This window comes from Dipodomys ordii, unplaced genomic scaffold (genome assembly GCF_000151885.1).
Source record: "Dipodomys ordii isolate 6190 unplaced genomic scaffold, Dord_2.0 Scaffold24, whole genome shotgun sequence".
Taxonomy (NCBI): domain Eukaryota; kingdom Metazoa; phylum Chordata; class Mammalia; order Rodentia; family Heteromyidae; genus Dipodomys; species Dipodomys ordii.
In genome coordinates this window covers 12,938,587-12,951,741 of record NW_012267240.1, presented here as the reverse complement: position 1 = coordinate 12,951,741, position 13,155 = coordinate 12,938,587, and positions in this window count along the sequence as shown.

The following is a 13,155-nucleotide window of genomic DNA, read 5'->3' as shown; positions in this document are numbered from 1 at the left end:
TCAAATGTTTTTTTTTCTTTCATGTGATTGTTTCTAACATATTTATAAGATGATTTCTTTGTTGTTTTGTATATCCCTCCTCCATGGTCTAACCCCTGTTTTCACTGTATCTGATGTTGGTATAATTCGTGGAGGGAAAGGGAAAAAACAAATCCTTTAAATGGGGATACAGGTGGACCCATTGCAACAATGAGATGTACAAGTCATTTTGTCGAAAAACTTTACAACTTTGGTGGGGGGAGGGGAGTATTGGGTGGGGGGGTTATGGGAAGGGATGGGAAGGGGAAACAAAAGAGGAGGCAAGAATGCTTGATAAGAAATGTACTCATTATCTTGCCCTTGTAATTGTAACCCCTCTGTACGATATTTTCACAATAAAAAAACATAGAGAAAAGTAAAACTCACATCATGTTAGTATTTTTTAAATAAGTTTTTATTGTGAAAATACTGCACAGAGGGGTTACAATTACATGGGCAAGATAATGAGTACATTTCTTGTCAAGCATTGTTGCCTCCTCCTTTGTTTCCCCTTCCCATCCCTTCCCATCTCTCCCTCCCCACCCACCCCACCAAGTTGTCAAGTTTCTAAGTATGTTTATAGATGGACACACAGTTTGTTTCCTTTATTAGTAGCTGTTATTCCAAATTGATATTCTTAACTTTGGAGAGAGAGAGAATCTTTCTTGTAAGGGTGCCAATTTTTTATACCTTACCACTTTTGTATTTCTCATGTTTTAATTTTTAATTTCTTCCAAAAAAATAATCGTTTGGTAAAACCATTCTCTAGCTGATCTTATCAAAATCAGACCCTCCATAAAACAAAGCTGAGTTTCTGCTTACATTAGAGACAGAAAAAATGATGTATAAAGCATCAACAGTGTGTTTGAAGAAAGAAAGAAGAAGTTAGATATACTGAGAACTGGAAATTTGGTTAATGGCAAGCCTTTCAATGAAGGGACTTGAATAAGGCTCATGATAGAGAAATTCAAGAGAGAGAGAAATAATTAGATTTTTACAGAGAGAATAAAAGTATTGTAGGGAACAACCAAGGATAGTCCTAGAAGAGTAAAGAAATGGTAATAGCTGGGTGCTGGTGGCTCACGCCTGTAATCCTAACTACTCAGAAAGGTGAGATCTGAGGATCACGGTTCAAAGCCAGCCCAGGCAAGAAAGTCTGTGAGACTCTTATCTCCAACAAACCACTAGAAAACTGGAAGTGGAGCTGTGGCTAAAGTGGTAGAGTGCTTGCCTTGAGCTGAAGAGCTCAGGGACTGTGCCCAGGCCCAGAGTTCAAGCCCCACTTCCGACAAAAAAAAGGTAATAAAAATAGTAAAACGTGGCTTATTTTTGAGATCTAGGATGAGGGTTGGATTTAATCATTTTAGCTCTAACCTTCTACCTTATCTACATCCTCAAATAACTAAAATGTCTAAAATATAACTCTTTTTCTATCATTCTCATCATGATCAAAGATATAGTTTTTAGAATAGTATCTGGAAAATATTATTTTTCTTGGTTGGCTTTTTGTCCTGTCAAAATGTATGTAATATATAGAACAATTTAGTCGCCATCCTACTACCGCTTTTCCAATGCTGTTTGTGGACACCATCCAAAAATTACCATATGTAATCTCTGTTAAGCCAGGTTGTGACCATTCTATAGTGCTTTGGGGAAATGATAAACCATTAAGCAAAATTCTTATATACATTAGGATGAGAGCTACTTTTCTCATGGCATTTCTGATAGTTCTTTTTCTATTTATTTGGGGCCATGAAGATAAGACTTAGCTGCTCTTGTAAATGACATTGAAAATTGAAGACAATTGGTGATTATGTTTAACTTATCCCTTCTGTTAAATTGCTCTATTTTAGGACAAACATTGGGGTTACTTCCTCATCTTTATTGGTCCCATCTTCTCCCTTTGAAATGCTTCATAGGTTCGATATCTGTTCTTAGAACCAAAGGCAGTCCTCAGAGTTTGCTAGACACTGTAGATTAGGAGTGGAGCTAAAGCTTCTTCATTTCATATTTGTAAAGCTTGAATTGTGTTATGTAGATGTTTGTATCAAAAACAGACCCAGAAGTTTTGCTCAAATGTTGCTGTATATGTAGTCTGGGGTAAAACAGTTTTAGGATTAGTTTGAGCCCTAGCTGTAAATTACCAGTTGTGCCAATTAGAAACCTAGAAAACTAATTAATTCATTGACTCTAGGTTTTGATATTTATAAGTAATAGGGTTTAGCTGGGTGCCAGTGACTCATGCCTCTCAATACCATAGGGAGCTGACATCTGAGAATTGTGGTTCGAAGATAGCCAGACAGAAAATTCCATGAGATTCCTGTCTCCAATTAGCCAGCAAAAAGCCTGAAGTAGAGATGTGGCTAATACTATCCTTGAGCAAAAACACTCAGATTCAAGCCCCTTGTGCAGGATCTCTCTCTCTCTCTCTCTCTCTCTCTCTCGCACACACACACACACACACACACACACACACACACACACACACACACAGACAGACAAACAATAGGGTTTAAAATGATGTATTTAATTTTATATTGTCAAGATTAATTTGAGAAATGTATGCCAAGTCCTGAGGGCAGTACAGGGTACAAAACAAGATACCTGATAGAATTATTAACATGTGCTGTGGTTTTAAAAAAGAAAATAGCAGGCTGGGATGTAGCATAGTGGCAGAGTGCTTGCCTTGCAAGTACAATTCCCGGGTTTGATCTCTAGCCTTTCATTATAAAATGACATATATACAATACTTTAAAGATCCATCAATCATGAAAAGAATAAAAAGCAAGTGTAATTTAATATCCCAGACATTAACCATTATCAGAACTGTGCTCATTGTCTTCTAGATGTATTTATGTATGTACATATATCTGCAGTAGTATATGAGGTGAAATACTACACTTGGTCTCTTCGCCTACTCTTCCTTGTATAAATATTTTACTGTATTGATTTTTATCAGGGTCAGTAACCTTTTTCTGTAATGGTCCAGATAACATTTCAGTCAGCCTTGAAAATGGTGTGCAATCTTTCTTGTGTTGTGTTGTGGTTGTTATTGTTCGTTTTATAATACATACATACAAAACATATTTTAGCTTGCAGGCTACACAAAAATAGGCCATGGCCAAATTTAGAAATGGAATTTAGAATTGAAATTGAATTTAGAAATGAAATTCCATTTAGAAATGTAATTGCTGTATATATATGTACATTTGTACATACACATATATGTATATATAGGTATTGATATGCATATCTATACATAGACAACAGATACCTTTTAATCTAAGTTTCATATATTAAAATAGAAACCTTATTTTATCATATACATTATTAACTACTGCATGTAGTTTCTGTTTTTTTGGAGGATGCTTTCAGAAGTCCCTCATTTAATCTTTTGGGAGGACCAGACATGTATGCTCTAGCATATAATTACCTATTTACTTTGACATTATGCATTTCAGAATTATTTTGATCTTTTCAAACAAACAATTATAAATAACTGAAGTTTCACAAAATACATTTTCCCATCAAATTCCAATTATATCAGTGGCCATTAAAGACTAGGTGAAATCAAATTCTTCTCTTTATTAAGGACCATATTCTTTCTTTGAACTATTCTGAAATATTTTCTGGGATTGTTATCAACCTTTGGTCTGCTGTTTGTGGAGCCCCTATTGTTTATTTGTATTTGTTGTGAATGCATTTTTTGTGGGGTTACTTTAACAAGCACTGTGGATATATTGATAAAGAAGATATCATCCCTGTGCTCAGTTCTAATGTGAAGCAGACAGAAAGGTCAAAAGAATACATTCTGAAAAGAAACATGAAATTCATATAAATTGAGGCTTATTTTGTGTAGCCACCATGTATCAACTTCAAGTTTATAAAAATACCCAACTGGAGTCTTACCTAAGGTTGTTTCTCTATCCTGAGAGCTGGGAAATGATTTGAGGCAAAAATTACAATCCTACCCTGTTATAGAATGGATGTAGAGTTAAACTCATTGATGAATAGAAGTCTTAGATTGAAATGGATTGACTAGAAACCTAAAATATAATATATTATATATAATATGCTATATATAATATATAATCCATTTTAGTTAAATATTCTGAAATGAAATGTTTGTTTAAGAGTTACACAAATGAGATAGAATGCAGTACATTGAGAGATACTGATAGTAAGAGAAGTGTTCAAAAGTTATATCTGAATAATACTTTGAAGCACCCTTCCCTGAGAACTCTTTGACTTTTTTTCATTTGACTTAGTGAACTTCTGGTTTCACGAGCTGGCTGCATTTTGTGTACAGAGTACCATTTATGTCAGTCAGTAGAGCTAAATCTTTCCAAAGTTTTTGAAAATATTGCTATGGGCATATTGTTGTGACTGAATATATCTGTTTCTATATCAAGGAGACAGAGTGAGTTCTGGACTTAAACAGATGGGTTACATAGGGACTATGGTGGAGATAAATCAAACTTCCTTGCTGTGATTGATTTCAGTCTTTGAGACATATTTCATCACTTCAAATAAGTCTGATGCTGTAGAAGCATCTCCCCGAAGCCAGAGCCCATAACCTCACAGACTCCATTTTTCCTTGCTGCTGTGATTGCTTTTTCTTTATGCCGGACTTTATTGCTTTAAACTGGATCATATAATGCAAAGTTATACAGATATACATTTAAAAATATATACATAATTTACCATGTTAAAATCGCATGTTAAATGAAAATTATTCATCGCCCTCTATCTTGGAGAAGAATTTGAAAGGTAGCAAGGTAAACATGAGGAAGCCATATTTTTTTTTCTGTAATTGCACCTGGTAGGTACATAAGTGACTTCTGTGTACTCTGCTGTTGATAGCCTATTAGTTGAAGTTTTATTTGTATTTTCAACAGTTTCATATAAATTCTGGATATTAATTATTCTTTTTAGATTTAGAGTCAACCACATGTTAAAGATCTGGTTTTCATCCTGGGAACAGAATCCTCTGAGAGGTCTTTAGTTAGGGTTTGGGGTGGTGTTTTCAAAGGGGATTGTAGACCTGTTCTCTTCTTGTTTCTGCTTCCTGGTCCCCCAGGATATGAGCAGCTTGGTTCTTCTGTCATGATGTGCTACCTTGCCCCAAGTATAAAAGCAATAGGGCTAGGGGCTGGGAAGGTGGCTCAGTGGTAGAGCGCTTGCCTTGCATGCCTGAGGCCCTGGGCTCGATTCCTCAGCACCACATAAACAAAAAGAAAAAAGCTGGAAGTGGTGCTGTGGCTCAAGTGGTAGAGCGCTAGCCTTGAGCTGAAGAGCTGAGGGACAGCGCCCAGGCCCAGAGTTCAGGCCCCATGACCGGACCCCCCCCCCAAAAAAAACAATAGAGCTAATAGATCACAGACTGCAACCTCCCAAACTGTCCTTTTCTCTTTTCAAGTTGATTGTCATATGTATTTAGCATTGTAATGGAAAGCTGGCTGAGAAAAATTCAAGTGTATTTTTATAGTATAAATGAGTATTCAGTTATTGAGAGTTTATGCTTATTTCTGTGAAGCACAGACAAGTCCTGAGCTCTGGGGGTCTAGTATTCAGCTAAGTGCCTGACAAATAGTAGATATTCATTAACTGTTACATAGAAGAATGCAGTGCAAGCACAAAAATGGAAGAAAAGAACTGAAAGTCCTTTTCTTAATTATTTAGAATGTAAGTAAAATTTCTGTAAACACACCAAAATTTCTCATAAGTGAGATTTCTCTATAAATTTTACATTTATTTTTAACTGAGACATAAAGCATAGACCTTGAATATATTAATAGAGTCCATATTATGTTTCCATACACACATAGCATAAATGGTATGGGTTTTTTTGTGTGTGTATATGTGTGGGTCTTAGGGCTTGAACTCAGGGCTTGGAAACTGTCTCTGAGCTTTTTTTGCCCAAGGATAGTACTCTATCACTTGAGCCAGAGCTTCACTTTTAGGTCTTTTTTTTTGCTGGTTAATTGTAGTTAAAAGTTTCAGGGTCTTTCCTGCCAAGGCTTGCTTTGAATTGAAATCCTCAAATATCAGACTCCTGAATAGCTAAGAGTGAGCCACCAATGCCCAGTTCATGGTGTGATGTTCATGGTGTGAGTAAGTGTAAGCGTGTAAGTATGTGTGCATCTATATCTATCTATCTATCTATCTATCTATCTATCTATCAATCAATCAATCTATCATCTGTCTGTCTGTCTTTTTGTCTGTCTGTTTGTCTCTTCACACATCATTTCTTAATGGTGAAGGTATTCACAATCTTTTCTTGTAGCTTTTGTAATGCCTAGTACATTATTATTAACTAAAGAACCCCATTGTCCCATGATACAGAACTTTCAGCTCTTATCTTTCACATCTACTCATTTGGTCCAGCTCTCCCCATGCCTCCCATCCTCTTTTGAAAATATTTACTGGAGATCTGACCTTCATATACTCTCTTCACTTTTGCATAGTGAGCTCTCTGTGGTGTTGTATTTTTTATGGCACAAACCAATAATAACAAATACCTACCCCACTGTGGAGAAAAGCAATAGCACTTGGCAGTTTGGGAGATCATACAGTTTTGATTATTCCAGAGGCTCTGGATGGCTCTTCTTCAACTAGAAATGCGATCATTACATTATATGCTCAAGGCCTGGGGGAACAAATTGTCAGCAACATATTTTCAAATCTTAAAGGCAAAAATTATGTTTGGTCTCAAAAAATCATGGATATTATAACACAGATTTTTTCCCCTATGGTAATTTCATTAGCTTAGAGTATTTCTGAAAAATTCTTCTGATTATGCCTTCATAGTTTCAAACCCAATTCTTTTTCTCCTGTTCCACATCTTTCTCACAGATATTAGAGTAGTCTAAAGTTTATTTCATTTTGTATTGTTTTAGTCAGTAGTGACTTGGAAGTAAACACCTTTAGGGTGCAATGATTAGAGCATTTAAAAGACAGGAGCAGGGGTTGCAGCATTTTCAGACAGCAGAGTTGGCTGATGACTGCCAAATGCTATGGATGCCCTGCAGAGAGCTAAGAAGGTGAGGCCTCAAAACAAGCAGTATAGGGCTCTGAGTAAGAGTGTGCAACACAAGCCACAAGAATAGAGTTGGTTGTGTCTGAGACAAAGGCTGGAGGCTGAATAGTTACTGCAGAAGAACTCTGGAGACTTCAATGTCCAGGAAGGAAAGGTTTACTACACAAAGGTTGAGGCCCTGGTTGGGAAAACCATTGCTTCTGAAATGGGAGAAGAATATGTACTTGAGAATCCCTGAGGATTCCGACTTTGCAAAATGCTTGAAGTCAGAGCTTGTATGTAAATCAAGTGGACATCTTGGAGGGTTGAGGTAAGGCTCACCTCTGTCTTACTCTGCTCTGGACTGGGATGTATGTGAGATGCTGGTTAAGGTGTAAAGATGGACTGAGGATCAGCTCTTGAAGTATGTGCTGGCTGTGCTTCTCCAGAGCTGATTGTTCCCTAAGCTTCCATGCTGTGGTATGCATGAATAGGGCAACCGGATTGTAGAATTAATGTGAAGTGGAGGACCATACTGAGCATCTACATCTCAAATTCATGTACTGAATTTCTGAGTTCCACACATCTTCCCACCAAAAGTACGAGGACAGCTGCAATAAAGTCTGTATTTAATCAAGTGTTTTTTTTTAAATCTCTTTATTGAGGTAGAAATAAAGACCTCCTAGATAATAACCAATAGAGGGTGTTCAGAGCTTGCAAAGAACTCACTCTTAATCACTCACATAGAGACTCTAAGGCAGACAAAGATGTGGGAAGACTTTAGAATGGAATCTGAGAAGGCTTCAGTTGTATTCTGGTTGGAGGCTGTTGGCACAGAGAAACTGGAAGGGGTGCTGGCCAACTAAAAGTAGGGCATTTTATGTAATTGGCTAAGGGGGCCTATTTGGCTCCCTCTAGTTGGTCCTCTGTTCAAATTAGAAGAAATGAAAGAGAGGAGCTGGTGGTCCAGTAACCAGTTTGGTGTTGTAATTTAGCTTTCAACATTGGTCTTTGAGTCAGTGGTAGGACTAATTTTGGTATTATGAAAATACGTAATTAGGAATTAGGAAATAGGAATTAGTCCCTCTGCTTCTGTTTTGTACCAGAGATGATAGAGATTTGACATCATTTATTTCCTTAAATATTTGGCATAACTCTTATGTCTGATCCTAGTGTTTTCACTTTTGTAAGGTAACTCAATTCCTTTAATACAGACTTAAATGGAATCAATTTTCATCTCTGAAACCCACTGATTAAAGATGTGACCAGGTCATGAGGAGGAAGATTTCTACACAACTATGAAAAATAAAGACTATCGTTATTCTCTGAAATCTTTCCAAAAATTTTAGCACACATTTGCTTAGTTTTATTTTACACTGTCTAGATTTTATTCCAGGTTCTTTGAGAGGCAGATTACAAGAGAGAATTGTGATTTTGAATTTCTGAGCGATTTCCTGGGAATGCCTCCTACAATTTACTCCTCTAACCCTTGCTTAAAAGTGACCTAAAGTTTGACCTTAGATTACTATGTGTTTAAACTCATAGAATCATTTCTATTGTTTCTTTTCTGAGAATTTACTGATTCATAGTTTGGTTACTATCATTTCTTAAAAGAATTGGTGTCTCAGATGATATATATTTCCTGATTAAGTTTTAAGGCAATGAAAATTCTATCAGTATTAAAGAATTTGTCACTAGTATTTTGTGTCAAACTAATAAAAGAATTCCCTTTGATTATATAGACTGTGTAGTATTTTGAAAGTCTGGATTTGATGGACCAAGTTGCTGCCATGGAAACCATTATGGTCTGTAGTATGAAGTTAGTACATTTTTCAAAGAAATAAAAATGACAAATTCTACTAAATTCTTGGGTCTACTTATGGTCAAATGTAAGTTTTATATTTTCCTTGTAGAATGTTGCAAGTTTTGAAGTTACTGATTTTAAAGGTAGTTTGAATTTATAGACAGACTGAAGTTCTTGCATCAAAGTTCGAGCATGACTTAATGGGTCATTAGAACAGTGAATAAGGGTTACTGTGGGTACTACTAACATATAACCTCCCCTGAGCTTCCCTTGCTAAGAAAAGCAGCTGTTTCTCTTTTGATGAGCCTGTTCGCACATTGCCCAGAGGTAAACAGTCACCTCATTTGGAGGATATACCTCCCATATGGATACTTGCTTTCCTCATTTCCCATTCCCACCCACTTCATTTTGTACAGACCTGTGAGACAAGCCAGGAAGATCATAGTGATACACCAAACATATCAGCCTTTCAATAAACCCTATTGGTAAAAGATGGGGAATATATATGAGAACAAATAAGTTGGTGTAGGAAAAGGGAAACAATTTGAATTGAGATAAAGATGTCTATTTTTGTTTACAATGGCTGTTGATTGCTCACGCTGAGTGCCACACTCTATGGAGTCCAGAATTTAGTAAATGGGTGGTACCAGTAATAAAGAAATAGTGTAACTCATGACAAAGAAAAATAGGAAAGTTGGAGCAGAATGTTTGGTAGTTAATACCAAGTAGTAATTGATGAGATTATTGGAGTAGTGGGCTTATTTGCATTCTATTGGCTATGACTTGACATGGTCCAGAAGATCTTTAGCAATTCCTTGATGAGAAAATTGTACATATTCTTGAAACATGGTGCTGACCCAGGTGGACATTGGATGATGGTATCCACTATGTGAACCCAGTAATAAAAACAAATTTTTACAGATGAGTTAACATGGTTACTATAATATGATAATCAACAGTCAGGTCCTCTTGGCATCTTTGTTGGTGATTATAGATCTCTAAGTCAATAGGAATAAAATAGATGGGCCACTCAAAATCTTATGTGGAAGTGGTGGCACACACCTGTAATACCAGCTACTTGGAGGGCAGGTACAGAAGGATCACGGTCTTAGGTTAGCCCTGGGTAAAGGTAAAAGTACAAGACCCTATATGAAAAGCATCTTAAAGCAAAAAGGTCTAGGAGCATAGTTCCAATGGCAGAGTACCTGCCCAGCAAGCACAAGGTCCTGAGTTCAAGCATCATTAACTTCTAAAAAATCTAGCAAACAATTGCCTTGGGTTAATACCTATAGCTGTTTAATGATGATGGTTTACTGGAAACTGGGACCTAAACAGACTTTTCATGAATTATTTAACCCTCATTCTAAGGTAATATTAACTTTCTGGATATGCAGAAAGCTACTATTGGGCAGGAGATGCATCATAAAAAAGTTGGCTGGGGAATATTACATTCAAGCACTTTTAGTGTATTCACTGATTTCTATAGTCATCACATAGGCTGGGTACAGTGATTAACACCTAAATTTTAACAGTAGATATTAAGGGGATCTCAGTTTGAGGTGAGACTGACTAAAAAGTTTATTTCAGCCAATAAACAGCTGGGTTCAGTGGTGTATGCCTGTCCTTCCAAGTACAGGGAAAATCTAAATATGAGATTGCAGTTCAGTCCACCCTGGGCAAAGAACAAGGCCCTAGTCAAAAAATAATGAAAACAAAACATGGTTCACATGGTAAAGTGCCTGCCTAGAAAGCACAAGAATGAGTTCAAACCTCAATATCAACAGGAAGAAAAACAAATAGAAGCACCATTATGTGGGGATTATTTTTCCAGTTGGTATATGGATATTATGGACAGTTTGCATAGATCCACTATTCTTTACTGTTTTCACACTGATTGTTTATTCAGTGAATGAACTCAGTATATGTCAGGAGGTCACCAAGACTATCTGCAATTTTGCTGGGACATTAGGTACTGTATATCTGTATCGTACACATGGTGAAGTCTAATTTATAATGTGATGGTTCTTGGAAGTGACAGATAATTAAATAATGGGATGGAGCCCTCCTTGATGAGATTACTGGCTTCTAAGAAAAGACATGAGAGATGATCTGTCTCTGGCATTCTAATTCATTTCTTGTTTATTTGATGTATAGCACTAGAAACACCATAGGGCCATGGTATTTTTAGAGTAAGGAAGCTGTTTGCAAATCAGGAAATAACACTACCAGCAGACACCAGATCTGCCAGTATTGTGATCTTGGACTTTCAGTACTGTGAGAAATAATGTCGGTGTTAATTTGTTATAGCAGTTGTATGCCAGTATTAACAGAACTCAACATATGTATTGTACTGTCCTCCAATATTGATTGTTGTCAAGCTTAGCAAAGGGAAGAGGTGCATGGGAGAAAAACTTGGGGGAATTTGGGAGCCCAAGTGTGGCATTCTTTCCCATTGAGCACATGCACTTTCACCTAGTGTGCTCATGCCACACACATGTGTGTGACACATTGTCAACCATGGGTGCTCCCTAGAGATTCAATACCTGGGTTTTTCTAGGAATTATTCATGTGGCCTGGCATATACCAAAATCCTAGCTTCTCAGAAGGAAAAGAGGTGTTTAGCCTAAGATATTGTTTGTGCAAACAGTTTAGGCTCTGTGCGGCACTCTGGTTGCTTATGGAATGGTAGGAAATCTCCTGAAGTGAGAGGTCTCAGATGCCAGCCAAAGGCAAACCTTTCAAGAAGGCCTCTGTAAGAAAGTACTTAGGTTTGCTCTCTTACCTCTTTTTCAGCACCTATAAATAAATAGAGAAGCGACCTACCCTCCTGCAAGGGGAATAGCAGAGATGATAATTACTATCAGCATTAATTCCTGTCACCACTGGTTTGTCCTGCCTGCTGTCCTTCCTAGGAGAGGGATGATCCTTGTAACATAATGGCAGCTTCTCCAAAACATAATCAGATTATGATTCTGATAACAGCTGTTCCTCCAGATGTGGTTTTCTTAATTGAAATAAACAGCAAGTTTTTGTACAGATGTTCACATGGAGAATATATTACTTTTTTTTTACCCTTTATCTCCAATCCCTTCAAACAGTGAATTACAAACATGTTCTCTATAGATGTATGCATATATATACAATCTGCATACTTTACGCATACATGCATATAGATCACATAAATGCATAGAAATATGTATATCTGTGCATTCACACATGTGTATATGTGCATGCATTTGCTCACATGCACACACACCTATGCATATATGTACAAGTATATACAGATATGTAAATATGTAGACATGCATGTGGATGTATATTCATGTAGATGAATTAGTATACATTATCTACATGTATATATGTAGATAAATTAGTATACATGTACATAGGTCTATACATCTGTATATATCTGTAGACATAATATTTAAATATATATGTATATAACCAAATACTTGCATATCTTTCCTCAGTTCAGGTTCAGAAGCTTGGATTTATTTTTCTGCAAACATGGCTCCTTTTTGGGCTTACCAATTCTTGTTCCACATTTACCTTCTGTCAGTGGTATTTAACATCAGTTCTGGAATTTTCCTTAGCATTTTATTTTAACAATACATCCTTAGGCACCTGCCAGTGGCTCATGCCTGTAATCCTATCTACTCAGGAGGCTAAGATCTGAGGATCATGGTTTGAAACCAGCCCAGGAAGACTATGAGACTTATCTCCAATTAACCATTCAAAAACCAGAAGTACTACTGTGGGTCAAGTAGTAGAGAGCTAGCCTTGAGCACAGAGTCTCAGGGACAGCGCACAGGCCTTGAGTTCAAGCCCTGGAACCAGAAAAAAGTAAAATAAAATAAAAAAATGCACAAATCCTTATAGTTTTTTCTCAACACTTGTGATTTACTTTGCATTTTTGCAACTTTCATTTCCAAGTGTAGTATATTCCATTCCATCTAACCTATGGCTTTAGTTTATAGTTTAAGAATTGGCTTATCTTTTTGAGTAGAATATGCAACCCACTATTTTTTCCCAAAGTAGTAGTGTACATATATTGCTTGCATTCTTTCTCAAATTTTAAATTCTTTTCAAGTGAAGGCCACTGTTTTTTTTTTTTTTCAGCATGACAGGCACCCTATCTTTCTTTCACCTGTATCAAGTGTTTGGCATAGAACAGGTGCTCCAGTTTTGGAAAAGGAAAACGTGTATTTAAAACATTTGTTTGCTTTTTTTTTTTTTTGGGTCTAGTCGTGGGACCTGAACTCTGGGTCTGGGTGCTGTCCCTCAGCTCTTCAGCTCAAGGCTAGCACTCTACCAC